We start from the raw sequence: 22,253 nt of genomic DNA on the forward strand, positions 1-22,253 counted from the left end.
TTTATTCTTGGCTTCTTGCCCTGCCAGATGTACCTTGATATCACTTTTTGCCAATCTTTGAAGGTTCCGCTCCCCTTAATTATGGGGATTGTCTGAAACAAAAATAGCAACCTTGGGAGCACGTTCATCTTAATTATAGAAATCCTGCCCCAAAAGGACAGCTTCATTCTATTCCACACCTCCAGGTCTTTTTTTATACCTTTCCATATTTGAACATAATTATTCTGGTACAGGTCAATATTTTTAGTTGTTAACCATATTCCCAAGTATTTTACTTTCTTCACTACTTCAATCTCCGTTTGTTGTTGCAATGTTTCTGTTTTATCCTGCTCCATATTTTTAGCCATTATTTTGGTTTTTTTCTTATTCAATCTGAACCCGGCCACCATCCCAAATTGTTCAATCTCCTCCAGTACCTCTCTAACACTTTCTAAAGGTTCCTCCATCGTTATAACCAGATCGTCGGCAAAAGCTTTCACTTTATATTCGTTCTGACCTACTGTTACCCCTTTTATTCGACTATTTTGTCTTATTGCATTTAAAAAGACCTCCAGAACCGTTATAAATAACAATGGTGAGAGCGGACATCCCTGTCTTGTTCCTTTAGATATTTTTATATCTTCGGAAACCACGTTATTAACTATCAATTTAGCTCGCTGCTCTGTGTATATTGCCTTGATACCATTAAAGAACTCTTCTCCTACCCCCATATATTCAAGATTTTTCAACATAAATTCCCATATTATGTTATCGAAGGCCTTTTCAACATCCACAAACATTAGTATCGCTTGCTTCTCGTTCCTGGCATGCAGATATTCCAAAATGTTAATTATATTTCTAACATTGTCTTTCAATTGTCTGCCTGGCAGGAACCCTGCTTGGTCTTTGTGGATGATACTCATTAATATCTTTTTAATTCTCTTTGCTAAGATACCCGCAAATATTTTATAATCTGTATTCAATAGAGAAATAGGCCTATAGTTTTTAACTTGTGTTAGATCTGAATCTTGTTTGGGAATTAATGTTATAAATGCTTCTTTCCATGTATCTGGAATCTCTCTTATTTTTAAAATATTATTTATTACTTCTTTCAATGGGGTCATCAAAACTTCGCTCATTTCCTTATAGTATCCTGATGTAAATCCGTCTGGTCCCGGGGCCTTTCCTCTCTTCAATTCCTTTACGACTTCTTTAATCTCGTCAACTTCAATTGGGGTGTTCAGCTTGTCTTTTTGTTCTGTCGGGATCTTCTGCACCTTTTTATTTCTTAAAAATCTTTCAATTTTCTTCACATTATTTCTTTCTTTATCCTTATATAATTGACTGTAAAAGTCCAAGAATCCTTTCCTAATTTCTTTTGGGGAGACTTTCTCTTCTCCATTCACAGTAATTTTGTTGATTGTATTCTGTTCTTTTCTCTTTTTAGTTTGCCATGCAAGCAGTTTGCCTGATTTATTCGCAAATTCAAAGTTTCTCTGTCGTAGTCTTTTGATGTTCCATTCTATTTCTTTATTTATAATAATTGAAAATTGCGTCTGTAAGATCTTAATTTCTTGTTTGATCTTTAAGCTGTTTGGTTTTTTAATTAATTTTTTCTCCTTTTCCATAATCTGATTCAAGATTTCTTTTTTCCCTTTTTCCCTAAATTTGTTCTTCAGTGAGTTCTGCTGAATAAAGAAACCTCTCATCACTGCTTTGCTTGCATCCCAAACAATACTAATCTTTGTGCCTTTATTAAGATTGTCTATAAAATATTCGGTTAGTTTCTTTCGTGCCTTATCCATAATCTTTTCGTCGTCCAGTAAATAGTCGTTAATTCTCCATCTAAAAGATCTTTCCTCAAATCCTTTTAATTCCAATTCTATTGGGTTATGGTCTGAGATTACTTTAGGTTGAATTTCAATTTTTTGAATTCTTGGAGTCAGTTCATTTGAAACCCAAATTTGATCGATTCTTGACATTGACTGATTTGGTTCTGAATAGTACGTGAATTGTTTTTCCAGCGGGTGTCTAAGCCTCCAAATATCAATCAAATTACAATTCTTAGTCATTGAGAAAAAAGACTTTGGAAGTTTCCCTTCTTTGTTTCTTCCTTCTCTTAATCTATCCATCTGTAGAGAGACCACACCGTTCATATCACCCATTATTATGATCTTCTGATCCATATATTCAAATAGTTTTTCTTCCAAAGTTTTATAAAAATCAGTCTTATTTCCATTAGGTGCATAGATCCCGACAATTATTAAGTTTTCGCCTTGCCACTTGATCTGTACTGCTATAATTCTCCCATCTTCGTCTTTAAAGAGTTGTTTGGCTTCAATTTTGTTTTTGGTGTATAGAACCACACCTCTTTTTTTCTCTTTATCTGATGATATAAATTCGTTCCCTAGTCTCTTATTTATCAAAATTTTCCTGTGTCTTCTTGCCACGTGCGTTTCCTGCAAACATATAATGTCCAAATTTTTCTTCTTGAGAAATTGTTCAATTTTGTTTCGTTTTCTTTTATCATTCATCCCATTAACATTCCAATTCCATAATTTTAACGCCATCTTGCAGTCAAATTAAATAATTTTATTTGTTTATCTATAGTCTGTCTTCCTTTTCTGCTTCTTCTTCATCGTAATATATTCTCAGGTCTGGGAGTTCAAAGCCACCCCGCTCTTTTGTTGTTTGTTGTTTAGTCGTTTAGTCGTGTCCGACTCTTCGTGACCCCATGGACCAGAGCACGCCAGGCACTTCTGTCTTCCACTGCCTCCCGCAGTTTGGTCAGACTCATGTTTGTAGCTTCAAAGACACTATCCAACCATCTCGTCCTCTGTCGTCCCCTTCTCCTTGTGCCCTCCATCTTTCCCAACATCAGGGTCTTTTCCAGGGAGTCTTCTCTTCTCATGAGGTGGCCAAAGTATTGAAGCCTCAGCTTCACGATCTGTCCTTCCAGTGAGCACTCAGGGCTGATTTCCTTAAGAATGGACAGGTTTGATCTTCTTGCAGTCCATGGGACTCTCAAGAGTCTCCTCCAGCACCATAATTCAAAAGCATCAATTCTTCGACGATCAGCCTTCTTGATGGTCCAGCTCTCACTTCCATACATCACTACTGGGAAAACCATAGCTTTTACTATACGGACCTTTGTTGGCAAGGTGATGTCTCTACTTTTTAAGATGCTGTCTAGGTTGATCATTGCTTTCCTCCCAAGAAGCAGGCGTCTCTTAATTTCGTGGCTGCTGTCACCATCTGCATTGATCATGGAGCCCAAGAAAGTAAAATCTCTCACTGCCTCCATTTCTTCTCCTTCTATTTGCCAGGAGGTGATGGGACCAGTAGCCATGATCTTCGTTTTTTTGATGTTGAGCTTCAGACCATATTTTGCGCTCTCCTCTTTTACCCTCAATAAAAGGTTCTTTAATTCCTCCTCACTTTCTGCCATCAAGGTTGTGTCATCTGCATATCTGAGGTTGTTGATATTTCTTCCGGCAATCTTAATTCCGGCTAGGGATTCATCCAGCCCAGCCTTTCGCATGATGAATTCTGCATATAAGTTAAATAACCAGGGAGACAATATACAGCCTTGTCGTACTCCTTTCCCAATTTTGAACCAATCAGTTGTTCCATATCCAGTTCTAACTGTAGCTTCTTGTCCCACATAGAGATTTCTCAGGAGACAGATGAGGTGATCAGGCACTCCCATTTCTTTAAGAACTTGCCATAGTTTGCTGTGGTCGACACAGTCAAAGGCTTTTGCATAGTCAATGAAGCAGAAGTAGATGTCTTTCTGGAACTCTCTGGCTTTCTCCATAATCCAGCGCATGTTTGCAATTTGGTCTCTGGTTCCTCTGCCTCTTCTAAATCCAGCTTGCACTTCTGGGAGTTCTCGGTCCACATACTGCTTGAGCCTTCCTTGTAGAATTTTAAGCATAACCTTGCTAGCATGTGAAATGAGTGCAATTGTGCGGTAGTTGGAGCATTCTTTAGCACTGCCCTTCTTTGGGATTGGGATGTAGACTGATCTTCTCCAATCCTCTGGCCACTGCTGAGTTCTCCAAACTTGCTGGCATATTGAGTGTAGCACCTTAACAGCATCATCTTTTAAAATTTTAAATAGTTCAGCTGGAATGCCATCACTTCCACTGGCCTTGTTATTTGCAGTGCTTTCTAAGGCCCATTTGACTTCACTCTCCAGGATGTCTGGCTCAAGGTCAGCAACCCCACTACCTGGGGTGTACGAGGCATCCATTTCTTTCTGGTATAATTCCTCTGTGTATTCTTGCCACCTCTTCTTGATGTCTTCTGCTTCTGTTAGGTCCTTACCACTTTTGTCCTTTATTATGGCAATCTTTGAATGAAATGTTCCTTTCATATCTCCAATTTTCTTGAACAGATCTCTGGTTCTTCCCATTCTGTTGTTTTCCTCTATTTCTTTGCATTGCTCGTTTAAGAAGGCCTTCTTATCTCTCCTTGCTATTTTTTTGGAAATCTGCATTCAATTTCCTGTATCTTTCTCTATCTCCCTCGCATTTTGCTTGCCTTCTCTCCCCCGCTATTTGTAAGGCCTCATTGGACAGCCACTTTGCTTTCTTGCATTTCCTTTTCATTGGGATGGTTTTCGTTGCTGCCTCCTGTATAATGTTGCGAGCCTCCATCCATAGTTCTTCAGGCACTCTGTCTAGCAAATCTAAATCCTTAAACCTGTTCCTCACTTCCACTGTGTATTCATAAGGGATTTGATTTAGATTGTATCTTACCGGCCCAGTGGTTTTTCCTACTTTCTTCAGTTTAAGCTTGAATTTTGCTATAAGAAGCTGATGATCCGAACCACAGTCAGCTCCAGGTCTTGTTTTTGCTGACTGTATTGAGCTTCTCCATCTTTGGCTGCAGAGAATATAATCAATCTGATTTCGATGCTGCCCATCTGGTGATGTCCACGTGTAGAGTCGTCTCTTGTGTTGTTGGAAAAGCGTGTTTGTGATGACCAGCTTGTTCTCTTGACAGAACTCTATTAGCCTTTGCCCTGCTTCATTTTGCTCTCCAAGGCCAAACTTGCCCGTTGTTCCTTTTATCTCTTGATTCCCTACTTTAGCATTCCAATCCCCTATAATGAGAAGAACATCCTTCTTTGGTGTCACTTCTATAAGGCGTTGTAAGTCTTCATAGAATTGGTCAATTTCAGTTTCTTCAGCACCAGTAGTTGGTGCATAAACTTGGATTACTGTTATGTTAAAAGGTCTGCCTTGGATTCGTATCGAGATCATTCTATCATTTTTGAGATTGCATCCCAGTACTGCTTTCGCCACTCTTTTGTTGACTATGAGGGCCACTCCATTTCTTTTCCGGGTTTCTTGCCCACAGTAGTAGATATGATGGTCATCCGAACTGAATTCGCCCATTCCTGTCCATTTTAGTTCACTGATGCCCAGGATGTCAATATTTATTCTTGCCATCTCATTTTTGACCACATCCAACTTACCCAGGTTCTGTTGGGATACTGTAAGGGAGATAAAGTCCATCTGAGCCCCCAAGCTCGGTGCCGGACGATCCATCGACCTCCCGTAGTCACGCAGTATCAGCAATTTAGCGACACTAAGCCTCAGGCCTTAGTGCACACTCTAACAGCAGAATTCACACAGCAAAAGTTGCACAAGCATGAGAGCATATTTACAGTTTATTTGGCGTTGGTCAGAACAAAGAAAACATGACTGTCTGCTCCGACTGCTCAGGCAAAACAGCAGAAAACGAAAGGAACAGACAACATAAACATCCTGTGAGACAGGAAACACGCAGGCTGTTATACAAACATCCTGCTCCCATTTAAGGTGGAACGGAAATATCCTAACATCCTCCCCCTTTCCGTGTAACCTGTAGTACCTGTGGTTCAACCCAATTGCAACCTTTGTACGTAAACCTTAATTTGTTCTCTGTTAACAACCTTAGACAACAGATCAGCAGGAATTTCATTTCCTGGCATGTAGGACACCTGAATGAGTCCTTTCTGAATACACTCTCTTACACGATGTAGCTTAATCTGCAAGTACTTGGTCCTTTGCTTGCAACTCTCCGAGTTCAGCAAAGCCAAACAAGATCTATTGTCTTGATACACTTGTATAGGACATTTCACAGAAACCCCAATGTCCTTAAACAGTTGCATCAACCATTCACAATCCATGAGTGAAAATGACAGAGCATTGAGTTCTGCTTCACAGGAACTTAGGCTAACTGTCGTCTGCTTTTTGCACAACCAGTCAAACAGGCAGTGGTTGTACATGTAGCATACTCCAGAAGTGCTTGTACCATCCGTGGTGTCACTTCCAAAACTAGCATCTGCAAAGATTTCAAGACCTCCAGTCTTCTGACTGGTGAACCTCAGCCTGTAGTGCATAGTCCCTTTCAAATACCGGGCTATGCGCTTCAGAGCTTTCCAATCCTGAACAGTAGGATTGTTAGCATGTCTGCTAAGCAGGTTAGTGCTTACAGCAATGTCAGGTCTTGAACATCTAGCAATGAAATTCAACTTGCCTAGAATGCATCTGTACAGCGTTGTGTCAGAAAACGCTTCAGCAGTACTGTCTACCTGGTAACCTGTCACCATCGGTGTGTCTGCTGGGTTTGCATCAACCAAATTCAACCTGGTTAATACATCAGCAATTTTCTGTGTTTGGTGTACCAGAAAATTACCTGCTTGGTCCCTCTCCACCTGCAGAGAAAGATAGTTGGATACCTCACCAAGATCCTTCATGTCAAAGTGCTCCTTCAGCTGAGCCAGGGTGCTTTGGTAGAAAGCCTGATTCTTCCAAAACATCAGAAGATCATCAACAAAACATAAACAATACAGTTTGTTTTGCCCCTCCTCCTTGACAAACACACACGGATCAGCTTTGCCCTGGTGAAAACCTAGAGAAAGCAACGTTTCAGTGAGTTTTGTGTTCCAACACCTGGCACTCTGCTTGAGACCATATAAGGATTTCCGCAGTTTACAGACCATTCCCTTCTGTATCTGCATCCCGTCAGGTGGAAGCATGTACAGCTCCTCCCCCAAAATCCCGTACAAAAAAGCTGTATTTATGTCATGATGGGAAACATGCAGTTTCTCCTCCGCAGCTATCTTGAGCATCAGCCGAATGCTCTCATATTTGACCGTGGGTGAGTAGGTCTCGTGGTAATCCTGCCCTGGTACCTGTGAAAAACCTCTGGCAACCAATCTGGCTTTGTGTCTGACAACCTTGCCACTCTGGTCTGTCTTGGCCTTGAAGACCCATTTGCTGCCAACCAGTCTCATCCCTGGGACTATCGGTACCAGTTCCCAAGTTTGGTTCCTGTTCAAGGAATCAACTTCAGCCTTCATGGCATTAAGCCAAGGCTCAGCATCTTTAGAGGTTAACTCCTGGACCTCTTTGAAGCTTGAAGGTTCCCACACCTTCTCTGAGCTACTAAGAACAGCAGTTGCCGTCTTAGCAAACTCATCAGCAAATCTCTTTGGAGGTCTGCCTTTGGTCGCCCTTTCAGACCTGCGAACTAGACGCAAGTCTTCTGGACTCATCTCCTCCTTCTTAGGAGAAAAGTGACCAATGGTGAACAGTGGTTCTTCCAGTTCATTGTCAGACGCATCAGATGGTCTGACTGAGGCCTTTGCGCTCTTGTAGTCTGCTGTGTCATCACTGTCACTGACAGCAGCAGCAGCGCCGCCCACTGAACTGGAATCCGAACTCTGATCATCATCATCATCATCATCATCCTCAGTTTCCTCAGCTTTCTCAGCATGATCTGCTTTCTTCACATCACCTTCATCCTCCTCTGGGTAACTCTGGAAAATTCCCACATTTTCCCCCCACTTAGGATTGTACTCAACACTCCTTGTGAACTTTATGGATTTAGAGTTAGTCATCCATACTCTGTATGCACCTTTTTCGTACCCCATGAACAAACCATGTGCCCCACGCTTCCCAAGCTTGTTGCTTTGTGGGGTGTGTACCCACATGTCAGAACCAAAGATTCTCAAGTGCTTGGTGTTAGGTTTCTTACCAAACATTTTCTCATAGGGAGTGCAGCCAATAGGTGATGACAGTCTGCGATTAAAAGTGTAAACAAAATTCGAGAGAGCCTCCCCCCAAAACTTCTCAGGGAGGTTGGCATCATGCAACAAGGTTTTTATTCCTTGCAGCAACGTTTGATTTGCTCTCTCCGCAAGCCCATTCATCCATGGCGATCTAGGCGTTGACAAGTCATGCTGGATTCCCTTCTCAGTCAGGAAAGCTTCAAACTGCTGAGAAGTGAACTCCCCGCCCCGATCAGTAAACAGACAGCCAATACGTTTACCATGAGCATTCTCCAACCAAGCACAGAATGCCTTGAACCTAGGAAATGCTTGCGATTTCTGCTCGAGCATAAACACATGAATGTACCTGGAAAAAGAATCAATTAGAACCATGAAGTACCTTGCTCCTCCCAAAGAGGGCGCTAGAGGCCCAACCAGGTCTGCGTGAACTAGCTGGTAGGGTTTGGAAGCCTGCCTGCTAGACTCCTTGCCTTTTGGAGCAACCTTCACCTTGTTCTCTGCACAAGATACACATTTCATGTGAAATTTACAAGGTTTGATGTCCAAACCTTCAACCAACTCAGGCATCTGGGCTAGCGCTTGCCAAGAGAGGTGACAAAATCTTCTATGTGCATTGTGAATGCATCCTGCATGAAGAACCTTGTTAGTTTGTGCAACACAACAAGAATCAGCATTAGATATAACAGCATTGTCATCATAAGTTAGACAGAACAAACCATCCAACAACTTTGCATGCAAAATGTCCTCTTTGCCTTTTCTGATGACACAGACAGTCCTCTTGAAGGTAATCTCAAAACCACGCCCATTCAGCTGTGGGACACTAAGCAAATTGTCCGCAGCTCCTGGAACAAAAAGTACATCTCTGATGGTAGTATGCAGACTTGCAAGTTTCACAGTCCCAACTCCTGCAGCTTTCAAAGTCCTTCCATCAGCCAGGTGGACCTCTCCATCTTGAGGTGTGAAGGAGATGAACAGATGGCGGTCTTTGGTGAGATGGCGCGTGCACCCTGAATCCACTACAAACCTGGCCTTTTCCTTCGAAGCAGGAACCTTGTTTTCCACCAGCGTGGGCTTTTGCAGCTTGCCCCCCTGCTCCTGGCCATCAGACGTGCCTTTAGCCTTTGGTGAAGCTGTGCCAGCGAACAAAGCCTTGTTTTTCCCTGGCCTTCCACTCCCCTTCTGCTTCGGGCCATCTGCAGGCTTTTTCCTTTGTTTATTTCCAGTCTTTCGACAAAACTTCTGAGTATGACCTTGGTTCCCACAGTTCCAGCACTTCACAGCTGCCAACGCTTTGGCTCCCCCTGGAGGCTGGAATGCTGTCCCACATTGCTCCCCCTGAAGCGCACAAGCCGATTCAGCTGCATTTCTCCTGTCGTATTCGTTTTGCAAAGTCGCCAAGACCTTTGTAGCAGTGAGGTCTTGCGCAGGGAGGGTCGCCAGCTGACTTGATACGGCATGATAGCTTTCATCCAGGGAGTCCAGGATGAGAATTGCAAACAGTGACTCAGGCATATTGAAACCTCTCTGAGTCAATTCCTGTCGGAGATGCTGCAAATGTAAAACGTGGGCTCTAAGGTCTTCCCCTGGCTCCAAACGCTTCCTGTGCAGCTTTCTGAAATAAAGCAACACAGACCCAGCCTCTTGCCGGAGATGACAGGCTCTAAGCCCGTCCCACATCGCACGGGCACTGGCCTTGCCAGCCAGGGTGATTAACTCTTCAGGAGCTACTGAGAGCAAAATTACCCCCATGGCTTTCGAGTCCCATGCCCTCCATTCATCTGTCACAGGGGCTGGGGGGTCCTCAGAAATAGTATTCCACACACCAAGCCTTCTCATCTGGCCCTCACAGTACCTTGCCCAGGTCTGATAGTTGTGGCCATTTAGCTTTAGTGGACACGGAGCAGCTTCAGAGGATTGTAAAAGATCCATCTCAGCTATTTGCTTCAGCCGGGAGCCTTTATGCCTTCAAAGACTCCTTATCTTGGCTCTCATAAATCACGAAGCCTGCTTGGCTCGGCTCCCAGGCCAATTAGGCCAGCCGGACATCAAAAGCTCTTGCCGCGGCAAACAGAAAAGCCTCTTCTTTCGCTTTTCCAACATACCTTTCAGCAGTCTGTCGCAGTCTTACTCTCCTGCAAGTGCCGTGAATCTGGGCCCGAAACCTGTTGTTGGGATACTGCCAGGGAGATAAAGTCCATCTGAGCCCCCAAGCTCGGTGCCGGACGATCCATCGACCTCCCGTAGTCACACAGTATCAGCAATTTAGCGACACTAAGCCTCAGGCCTTAGTGCACACTCTAACAGCAGAATTCACACAGCAAAAGTTGCACAAGCATGAGAGCATATTTACAGTTTATTTGGCGTTGGTCAGAACAAAGAAAACATGACCGTCTGCTCCGACTGCTCAGGCAAAACAGCAGAAAACGAAAGGAACAGACAACATAAACATCCTGTGAGACAGGAAACACGCAGGCTGTTATACAAACATCCTGCTCCCATTTAAGGTGGAACGGAAATATCCTAACAGGTTCATGGTTCTTACATTCCAGGTTCCTATGCAATATTTTTCTTTACAGCATTGGACTTTCCTTTCGCTTCCAGGCATATCCGCAACTGAACATCCTTTCGGCTTTAGCCCAGCCGCTTCATCAGCTCTGGATCTACTTGTACTTGTCCTCCGCTCTTCCCCAGTAGCATGTTGGACGCCTTCCGACCTGAGGGGCTCATCTTCCAGCGTCATAACTTTTATATGCCTGTTGTCTTTGTCCATGGAGTTTTCTTGGCAGGGATACTGGAGTGGCTTGCCGGTTCCTCCTCCAGGTGGATCACGTTTGGTCAAAACTCTCCACTATGACCTGTTCATCTTGGGTGCCCTGCTCGGCATAGTTCATAGCTTCTCTGAGTTCTTCAAGCCCCTTCGCCACGGCAAGGCAGTGATCCATGAAGGGGCCCACTCTTTTATGTCGGTTAATAATTTGTGCTTGATCTGTGACTTTTTGCCTTGCCATATAAATTTTGTTAGGTCCGTTTTCCATTTTTTAAAATAATCATCTTTACCTATTATGTGAATCATTTGAAAAAGGAACAGGAGTTTTGGCAAGATGTGTTAGTTTCTGTTTCTCACTGAGCAGCTGCTGGGAGTCACAGGACTCTGTTTACATTCCAGAGACCTTGCAGTCTCACGGGAAAGGGAGACTGGATGTGACGTTAGTGGTTTCTTGTTTCCTTTGTTCCTTTGTTCAGTTGCTCTCTGCTCTCACAGGGAGAGGATGTATATTTCTTTGCTCTCTGCGTAGCTAGAAAATAAAGCATAGCAATGTAGCTCATACTATCTCATCCTTCCGCGTGCTGTTTTGATGCTCTGCTGGGACGACGTGCCTGAGGCCTTATCAAAGGATCAGGTCGTCAATTAATCATCGGGAGGCGATTCTGAAGATGAGCCTTATCAGCTCAGTCGAACGGAGATTCCGACAAGATATTCATTTTATTTGATTTTTTAAATATTTTTTTATTAATTTTCCAATATAAAAACATACAAAACAAAACATCTTATTTATCACCAACACCTTCTTTTTTGACTTCCCTCAGCCTGTCTGAAAATTCTCCATTTTATTTACTTCTTCCACATTTCTTACTTAATATTGCACTACCTTAATATCTTATTTATACCTTATTTTTTCTACCTTACATTTTCACAGAACTTCCTGAAAACCTACAAACGTTGTCTGATCATCACATAATTTTTGCATATACTCTGTAAATTTAGTCCAGTCTTCAGTGAATCTCTGGTCACGGTGATTCCGGATCCTTCCTGTTAATTTATCAAGTTCCGCGTAGTCCGTCAATTTCATTCTCCACTCTTCAATCGTAGGCAGTTCTTCTTGTTTCCATTTTTGGGCCAACAATATTCTTGCTGCTGTTACCGCATATAAAAACAACTTCCATTCTTTCTTATTAACTTCATTTCCTATTATTCCTAGTAAAAATGCTTCTGGTTTCTTAACAAATGTATATTTCAACATTTTTTTCATCTCATTATATATCATCTCCCAAAAGCTTTTTACTTTTTTACATTCCCATTATGATAAAATGTTCCTTCTTTTTCTTTACATTTCCAACATTTATTACTTACTTTATTCATCTTTGCTAGCTTCACTGGTGTTACATACCATCTATACATCATCTTCATCACATTTTCTTTTATTGTAGTACACGCAGTAAATTTCATTAAATTTTATCCAATCATTCAGTTGTATATTGTATCCAAAATCTTTGGCCCAAAGATTGATTGATTGGGCCAAAGATTTGGCATTACATGCCGTAAATTTCATACCAGTGGTCCACAACTGTTCCCAGTCAGCAAACATAATGTTATGTCCAACATCTTGTGCCCATTTAATCATAGCAGATTTAACCATTTCATCCTGCGTGTTCCATTTTAACAGCAAGTTATACATTCTTGAAAGTATCTTAGTTTTGGGATCTAACAGTTCTGTTTCCAATTTTGATTTTTCCACCTGGAAGCCAATAATTTCTCAATCTCATCCAATACCTCTTTTACACTTTCTAATGGTTCTTCAATTGTAATTACTAGATCATCTGCAAAGGCTTTCACTTTGTACTCGTTCTGGCCAACTGTTACCCCTTTTATTAATTCATTTTGTCTCATCAACCTTAAAAAAACCTCTAGGACCATTATAAATAGTAGTGGTGAAAGTGGACATCCCTGTGGACATTATGATGGCTGACTGGGAACTGTTATGGACCACAGGTATGAAATTTATGGTATGCAATGCTCTAAGAGAGAATTTAATGAAAATGATATACAGGTGGTACATGACACCAGTCAAGCTTGCAAAAATATATCATTTGCCTGATAATAAATGCTGGAAATGTAAAGAGACTGAAGGTACATTCTTTCACCTTTGGTGGACGTGCCCAAGGATTAAGGCTTTCTGGGAGATGATCTATAATGAAATGAAAAAGGTATTTAAATATACCTTCCTGAAGAAACCAGAGGCCTTTCTCCTGGGCATGGTCGGCCAATCGGTGTTAAAGAAGGATAGAATTTTCTTTATGTATGCTACAGCAGCAGCAAGAATACTTATTGCAAAGTATTGGAAGACACAAGATCTACCCATCCGGGAAGAATGGCAGATGAAGGTGATGGATTACATGGAACTGGCGGAAATGACTGGCAGAATCCAAGACCAAGGAGAAGAGTCGGTGGAAGAAGATTGGAAGAAATTTAAAGACTATCTACAGAAATATTGTAAAATTAAGGAATGTTAGAAGGATGCTGGAATGAAGTTATGTGGTTTTAGCAGCAATGTTACAAAGGAGTAAGTAAAAATGGATTGTTAACAGGTGAGAATGTAAAGTTACAATATATTAAGATAAATTACTAAGATAAAAACAAAGATGGAAAGGATTTGCTGAATTAACTAATTGAACTAGAATACAAAAAAGGGAGGTGTGAGGAGGTCAAGGAAATAAGCAAATGAAAGATAAGATATGGAAAGATTGACTTGTTTATAATTGTTTTTATTTTTCTGTATTTTGTATTTTTTGTTTTATTTTTCTTTATTTTTGTAATTTTTTGAAATTTCAATAAATATTTTTTTTTTAAAAAAAAAAAGAAAGTGGACATCCCTGTCTGGTTCCTTTTGTTATTTTGCTTTCTTCTGTAGTCACATTATTAACAATTAATTTTGCTTTCTGCTCTGTATAGATTGCCTTTATCCCATTAAAAACTCTATCCCTACATCCATATACTCCAAATTCTTCAACATAAAATCCCAAGCAATATTGTCAAAGGCCTTTTCCGCATCTACAAACATTAATATAGCTTGTTTCTCATTCCTGGCAGTCAGATATTCCAAAATATTGATTACATTTCTTATGTTATCTTTCATCTGCCTGCCTGGAAGGAAACCCGCTTGATCTTTGTGAATAATTTCTTGCAATATTTTTTTCGGTCTGTTCGCTAAAATCCCTGCAAATATCTTGTAATCTGTATTGAGCAGTGAAATAGGCCTATAGTTTTAACTTGTGTTAAGTCTGAGTCCTGTTTAGGGATAAGTGTAATAAATGCTTCTTTCCATGTTTCCGGGATGTCTCTTTCTTTTAAAATATTATTCATGACTTCTTTCAATGGTGTCATTAAAGCATCTCTCAGTTCTTTATAGTAGCCTGATGTGAATCCATCTGGTCCAGGGGCTTTCCCCCTTTTCAGTTCCTTTATAGCCTCTTTTATCTCCTCATTTCCTATTGGAGCATTCAGTTGGTCTTTCTTTCCTGCCGGGATCTTCTGCACCTTTTTTTCTTTCAAAAATCGCTCTATTTTCCTCATATTATTTCTTTCTCTATTTTTATATACTTGTCTGTAAAAGTCCAAGAATCCTTTTCTAATTCCTTTCGGATTGTCAACCTCTTCTCCGTTTACGATAATTTTATTAATTGTATTTTGCTCCTTTCTTTTTTTGGTTTGCCACGCAAGCCATTTACCAGATTTGTTCGCGAATTCAAAATTTTTCTGTCTTAACCTTTTAATATTCAATTCTATTTCTTTATTTATAATCATTGCAAATTGTGTTTGTAGAGTCTTAATCTCTTGTTTTATTTTTGAATTATTTGGTTTCTTGATTAATTTTTGTTCATTGTCCATTATCTGCTTTAGAATTTCTTTTTCCCCTTTTTCTCTGTTCTTATTCTTCAATGAATTCTGTTGGATAAAAAAGCCTCTCATCACTGCCTTGCTTGCATCCCATACTACGCTCATCTTCGTTCCTTTATTACCGTTATCCACAAAATACTCAGTTAATTTCTTTTGTGCTTTTTCAATAATTTTTTGATCGTCAAAGAGGTAATCATTAATTCTCCATCTAAAAGTTCTTTCCTCGAATCCTTTCAATTCCATTTTTATTGGATTGTGGTCTGAAATTATTCTTGGTTGGATCTCAATTTGAATAATTCTTGGGGTCAATTCGTTCGAGACCCATATTTGATCTACTCTTGACATTGACTGATTTGGTTCAGAAAAATAAGTGAATTGTTTTTCCAATGGATATCTGAGTCTCCAAATATCGATCAAATTGTAATTCTTGACCATTGAAAAAAAAGTCTTAGGCAGTTTTCCTTCTTTGCTTGATCCATCTCTTAGTCTATCCATTTCCAATGAGACCACTCCATTCATATCTCCCATTACTATAATTTTCTGGTCCATATACTCAAACAATTTTTCTTCTAAGGTTTTATAGAAGTCTGTCTTATTTCCATTAGGTGCATAGATCCCGACAATTATCAAGTTTTCGCCCTGCCATTTGATCCGTACTGCTATCATCCTTCCTTCTTCATCTTTGAAGATTTGTTGTGATTCAATTTTACTTTTAATATATAGAACTACCCCTCTTTTTTTCTCTTTATCTGAAGATACAAATTCGTTTCCTAATCTTTCTAATTTTTCTGTGTTTCCTTGCGATGTGTGTCTCTTGTAAACATATAATGTCCAGATTTTTCTTTTTTAAGAATTGTTCAATTTTATTCCGTTTATTCCAATTCCATAATTTTAGTGTCATGGCAATTTCCAATTAAATAAATTTTGTTTACTTTTTTCTCTTTTATAATTTATCTTCTTCCTCTTCTTTTTCTTCTTCTGACTTTTTCCCATTCTCTTCTTCTTCTTCTTCCCCCGATTCTGATTCATCCTTGGCACCTGCTCCTTTTTCTGCTCCTTTGACTTCTCCAATTTCTCCATCTTCTGCTTTTAGTTCCTTATACCTTCTCAGAAACTTCCCTGTTTCTTCTGGACTCGTCAATCTGCGCTTTTTAGTTTTGTAAAAAAATGAAATTCCCTCCGGAAATTCCCACCTGAATTCAATGTTGTTTTTCTTAAGGACCTGTACCAATGGTTTGTATGGGTCTCTTCGTTTCAATAATCTTAATGGTATGTCTTTAAAGATGATTATGTAACTTCCATCTATATACAGTCTTTCCTCTCTGTTCTTCTGTAGTATCAAATTTCTCATTTCCCTATCCTTAAAAGTGATTAAACAGTCTCCTGGAAATTTTCTTGTTTTAGATGTTCTTACTCTCATTCTGAATGCATTTTGTACTGTTTTAGCTACCTCTTCTATTGGTAATTCCATCCATTGGGCTAATTCCGATATCAATCTCTCTTTGATATTTTCATTCTGAATTTCCGGAACGGCTCTCAGCCTCAGGTTGATTTCCCTCTGTCGCAGTTCATTCATAGCAATCAAATCTTTAATTTCTTCTTGTGATCTATTAAATTCCAACATCTCCACTCTAATCCTCTCTTCTTCTCGCTTCACTTCCTTCATTTCTTGTTTCGTCCTCTTAAATCCCTCCTCCAGTGATTGAGTTCTCTTAGATACCTCTTTTAATTGACCTTTAAGTTCATTAACTGTCTCATCAATTTTTTTATCCATTTTCCCAATCTTAATATCTACTGATTCTAATTTTGATTCTAAATTCTTTTCACTTTGTTTTATTTCAGCAAACATCTTCAAAATTTCTGCTTTAAACTCTGTTTCTTGTTTAGACCCTTTCCTCTCTGCTGGTGTCCCCCCATCTGCCCCCTTCTTTTGCTGGTGTGTCATCTTTATTAAATATTCTAACAGTCTTCAAATATTAATTAAAACCAGTTTTTACACTTTATCAATTTTCCAGATTATAATTATAGCATATAATTTAACCGAAATTTTGGGATGATGAGGAGTATGAGATCAAAGCAGAAACCGGAACAAAACAATCTTCTTGCCACCAATTAGGCTATTCCTCCGGAAAAAATTGCTTCCCAAATTAATCCAATACCTTGCCCAAAGGAGAAGGAATTTCCAAAAATTTCCAAAAATCTTCCCAAGAGTCTTCCCAGAGATCTTTCCATAAAAAACCCTTTCCAAAATTATATCCAATTGATAATCCAATTGATAAATTATGTCCAAGTGACAGAATTCCAGAGGCGTAATTCCAAAAAAAAAATGAAGAAAAGAAAACAGTAAGAAAACAAGCGCAGATTATTTCCCCAAACTAAAGATGCGCAAGTCACTTCTCAGTATTATATCCCTTCACCAGGAAGAAAAAATAGAAGAAAAACAAATTGTAGTAACTCGTTCCTTCCACTAGGATAACAGACACCTCCTTTAGTATATGCAGTTTAAATTTAGAGGCTCCCAATTCATAAAAAAGAGGGGGAAAAATAAGGGGTTTCCCAGTTGCAAATATTAATGTACTTAAATGACAGAGGCAGCTATAATGCTTTTTAGTATTAAAGATTCCAATAATAAAGTCTAAAAAAAGAAAAACAACCTTTGTCCGCTGTTTCCACCTTACCGTTGTTCCAACAAAGTTTTAATAATGGAGTCGGAAGCTCCTTTTCCGCTTCGGAGTTCTTTGTTCTTTTAAAAGTGAAAGTAACCAAGCACTTTAGTCCTCTGTGTTTCCCTCCGTTACATCAAAGACCTCAAACTTCTTCAATCTTAACTTTCTGCTCTCCCTTTCTAGCTTTAGCAGCCTTAATACTTTGTAGCTTCTTAAAGAGTTACTTTTAAATAAAGTTCTGGGAGAGAAAGAAAACAGTAACTGCCAGTGGCAACTCACTTTCCCTTTCCAGCTCTGCGCGCTGCGTTGCATCTGTCCTGATTCCAGATGACAGCTGAACTCCAACTTTTCTCTTTATGTTTCGAATCCTTCCTTATTTTGTTGCTATAAAATTATAATCCAATTTGGTCCGAATTTCTTCTATTTGAGAATGGAGCGCTTCTCTTGCAAGCTCGGGGCTTCGCTATTCGGGTGTAGAAAATGGCTTCCCGTAGCCCGCAGCCCTGCTCTGCCGTTCTCTTCGCTCCTTTTGGAGTTACCTGACGGCCGGGCGGGCTGCTCCTGGCTTTGCTGGGAAACTGTCACTCCGGATATCCCCCCAGAGATTAAATTTGGGGGCTACTGCGCCCTGTAGCTCCCCTTATCACCCGAAATAGCGCAGGATTCTCCTCACGGAAAAATCCTCGCTTGCGGCAGGATCGTGCTCCACCGGAAGGACTTCTGGGTTGGCGCCTCCGGACAATGGTGGAATTCCTCTGATCGGGAGGAATTTGCTTTGTGGAAACTAGGGTCTGGCCGCCACGGCGAAGGCGGGGACCCACCAAAAATCACAGGCGGGAGAAGCCTGTGAACGTGGGATTCGGCTGGCACCTTTTGCACCTCCCCTACTCACAGGGAAACCCGGTTTCGGGGATCCGGAGCGACGTGGGGTGAGTGGCGTGGTGCTTTGAATCGACTGCTTTTTTCACGGAGTGAAGCCGCATTGCTGTTGCTGGAGAGCGCTGACTTTTTCCTGTGGACAATTTGATCTTAAAACAACTACCCGTGAGTAGAACAGAAAATTGGATTTTTAAATGTCTTAATTTGGCACCGAAACGGGGAGGTTCTAAACAGGAAGTCCTCCTTCCCCTTTTGTAAATAGACTGAAGCAAAGAGGCTGCAAGCTAAAGTCTTGGAAAGTCCTTTGTAAAGGGTTAAACTTCCATCGGCTAAAATCAGTAAACCCCCCTTGGAGGCAGGAGAAGAGGGGGGGAATTTTGGACCGCTCAAGCCTGCAGGAGAGAGAGTGAAGAAAGTTAAATTACCACTGCTCTGAACCTGGAAACGGGCTGCTAGCAAGTTTGACGTTTTGGAAAAGTTCATTGACTGTGAACAAAACGTATGTTGACAGATAGTTAAATAAGAGAAATACATTGTTTCCATTGTCTCCTTCTGCGTTTAAAAAGGAGTAAAAGTAACTGAAAATTGAAACTGATTTTATTGCTTGAACTGTGCTTAAAAGGATTGATACAAATAGAAATTGTTTCCCTCTAGAGGGAGCCTTTGAAACTGTTACAAGTGTTGAGCTGGGGGAATCTCCAGCTGCAAGATAAAAAATCATTCCCCAGATGTTAGAACGGCTTGAAATCTTCCAAAATTTTTATCTCAGAAGAATTCTAGGCCTCCCTCAGAGCACTCCGGCAGCTTTCCTAAGAGTGGAAGTAGGATTACCCTCTGTGTCTGCCAGGGCCCACTTAAGATTCCTGTGTTTTTTCACCAACCTCATAGATGCCCCGAACACCTTATTGGCTAAACAAGCTGTCAGGGAATCAGGAGCAGGAGCAATGGGGAGAGAGGAATTGGAGAGCGAAGGGGAAGAATCCGAGGGCAGCGTAGGGGAGTATGACAGTGGCCCGAGAGATTCCATGAGCTTCTCCAGCGAATCAGAAGATTCCCAGAAGGGGGCGCCGATGGTCAGGGCAAGGGGGGTCCCAGGGGGGACGCACCAGAAACAAGGAGCCAGAGGGGAACCCCAAAACAGCAGTGGAGGATCGGGACCAGTTTCCCCACCAGAGCGTAGTGGGGGGGAAGAGTCACATGTGTCAGGGCCAGCGTCTCCTCCAGAGAGGGAGTCAGGGCTGACCACGCCTCCATCGGAGAGTGGAGGAACGGAAGGGAAGTCAGTTGCAGCTAGCCCCCCCAGAGGGGGAAGCAGTGACAGCAGCAGTGAAATGGTCAGGAGGAAAGCTGCTGGCTGGGCGCGCGCGCCAAGTTCAAATGTGCAGGCGCGCGGGACAGCAGGAGACCCGGATGGGGAACCAGCTCCTAAAGCCCGCCGGAGGGAGGGAGACGGCTCAGGGGAATCAGCGTCAGAGGAGGCTAGAAAGGGCGAGACCCCGGCGGGCAGGCGGACCCAGAGGAGGAAAGAGCAGCGGAAAAGGTGGAGCAAGGCTAGAATCTTAAATTGGTGTCAAGGGGGAGGAGACTCAGACGGAGCATCAGCGGTCTAACGGTTGAGACGTAGAGCTGCGCGCTGCGGCTTTGGAAGTGAAACCGAACTTCAATAAAGACTTTTGTACTTAACCACGAAGCAGCGTTGGTCCTTTGTGAGCTGGGACCTAGGGTAGCTCTGACACAAGCCTTTGTATCATTGCAAAATAATACCACTTGGCATAAAAACCTACTAGACATTTTATCTAGATACAACCTACCTGAGTTTAATACTCTCAAATTGTGGAGCCCTGATAAAGTTCGGGAATGGATCTTTGAAAAAGACGCCTTTTTGGACTCCACTAAGATAAAAAACTCTGGGTTTTCCTACTGGTTCCCTCGAGTAAAAGCAGTCAAAATCTGTGCCAACTACTTGGTGGATATCACTGATCCCACCCTTCGGAGAGCTTTTATTATGGCATGGTTCCAAACATTGCCAACTGCTTATTTGACCGGTAGATACACAAAAACCGCAGTAGAACACCGTTTATGCCCTTGCCTTATGAAAATTAAAGAGGATCTTACACATTACCTCCTCTATTGCCCCATTTACTCGGGCTTTAGAGACGCATTGCTGCAAATTATACCCAATTCTATAACCAGTCCTGAAGATAGAGTAAAATTTTTGGTAGTTGATGCAAACCCACGCATTACCCATGTGGTAGCGGTTTTTCTGACGAAGGCCATGAAAGCCAGGGAAAGATTTATGGACGACAATGTAAAGACCCCTTCATCGTCTGTTTAACTCGTTGCTCGTTTTCCCTCCTTTTCTATTCTGTGGGAAGAAGGTTTTGTTGGCATAGTATGTAATGAATTTTAATATTTTTAACTATTGTAGTGTTGATGTTTGTGCACAGGCATGGTCCTCACAATAAATGGATTTGATTGATTGATTGATTGATTGATTGATAAAAAATCGTGAGAACCAGGGATTGACCTTGGATCGGTAAGAATGTCGACAGAAGAAGCCTTAGTGATTGCATTATGCAAGATAAGTGATTCATTGGAACAGCTCCATAAGAAGACGGATGCGATGACTATTAAAATTGATAACTTGGGACAAAAAGTGACTAATTTGGGACAAAAAGTGAATATCTATACAGAAACTACTCAGGAATCGACACGGGAATCTACTTTGACACGGCAAATTGTGGAGAAGGCGAGGGAGAAAGTTGTTGTTGTTGAACCTAAAGTAATACAAGTGGAAAAGGAGAGAGCCCCAGCTTCACAGAGGCAATTTGATGAATATAAGTTATTGCTTTCCATGACTGAATTTAGAGAAAGTCAGATTTTGAAGATTGGAGCCCTGCTTGGACTGGAGAAGGAAAGTTGGATAGATCCCCCCATGCAGGGATGTATTGACATTTGGGACCTGGACTTGGGTCAGGAGGAGATTGGAGTTGTGGGGACCTTCAGATTTGGATGGATTTTGAAACACGTCCTGAAATATCTTTTGGATTTCAGTTTTAACTATGGAGATTTGGCTGAACTGCCGAGAAGGAATAAAAACATTGCTAAGTCGGAGCTTCCCCGAGACTTACTCTTCAGCATCAAAGGAAGGAAATTAAGAACAAGATCAGCAGAAGACAAAGTAAAGTGCATGTATAAATATGAAGAAGATCCGCAGAAGGGACTTGGAATAAGAGTTAAGAGCCTCGGACAGAAGATCACCAGGTTGATGGACCATATGGAATTGACGGAAAGGACTGGCAGAATCCGAGACCAGGGAGAAGAGACGGTGGAAGAAGATTGGAAAAAGTTTAAAGTTTATTTATAGAAATATTGCAAAATTAATGAGTGTTAGAAAAATGTTGGAATGAAATTACATGGCTTTAGTAGAAATGTTATAAGGAGTTAAGCATTAATCAGTATTACAGTATTAATGGAAAATAAGGTTAAAATAAGTTAAGAAAATTATATGACAGAAAATAGTGAAAGATGGAAAGGAATTGCTGAAATAATTAATAGAAGTGGAATACAAAAAGGGAGGTGAGAGGAGGTCGATGAAACGAGGGAATGAAAGATAGGGCATTGAAATGGTATGATGTATGTTTTTAAATTGTTGTTGCTTTGTTTTATTTAGCCTAATGTCTTAATGTTGTGTATTGTTTATATATTATATTGTATTGTATTTTCTTTCTTTTTTTTGTTTTTTTCCTCCCCCCCTTTTTTTCCTTCTCTTTTTCCTCTTTTTTGTAAGGTTTAAAAGTAATAAATATTATTTTAAAAAAAACAACTTTTCTCTTTATGTTTCGAATCCTTCCTTATTTTGTTGCTATAAAATTATAATCCAATTTGGTCCGAATTTCTTCTATTTGAGAATGGAGCGCTTCTCTTGCAAGCTCGGGGCTTCGCTATTCGGGTGTAGAAAATGGCTTCCCGTAGCCCGCAGCCC

General features: G+C 40.9%; 1 long non-coding RNA gene across 1 annotated transcript in view; it reads left to right on the forward strand.

Moving 5' to 3' along the window:
- Window positions 1–7,661, forward strand: part of LOC310753880 — a 292,571-nt gene extending 284,910 nt beyond the window's left edge. The window contains exon 2 of the long non-coding RNA XR_014543485.1: window positions 5,811–7,661. This is a non-coding gene — a long non-coding RNA (uncharacterized lncRNA). The remainder of the gene's footprint in view (window positions 1–5,810) is intronic.
- The last annotated feature ends 14,592 nt before the right edge of the window (window positions 7,662–22,253 follow it).

This window comes from Podarcis filfolensis, assembly GCF_964270895.1.
Source record: "Podarcis filfolensis genome assembly, chromosome: W".
NCBI classification, from domain to species: Eukaryota; Metazoa; Chordata; class Lepidosauria; order Squamata; family Lacertidae; genus Podarcis; species Podarcis filfolensis.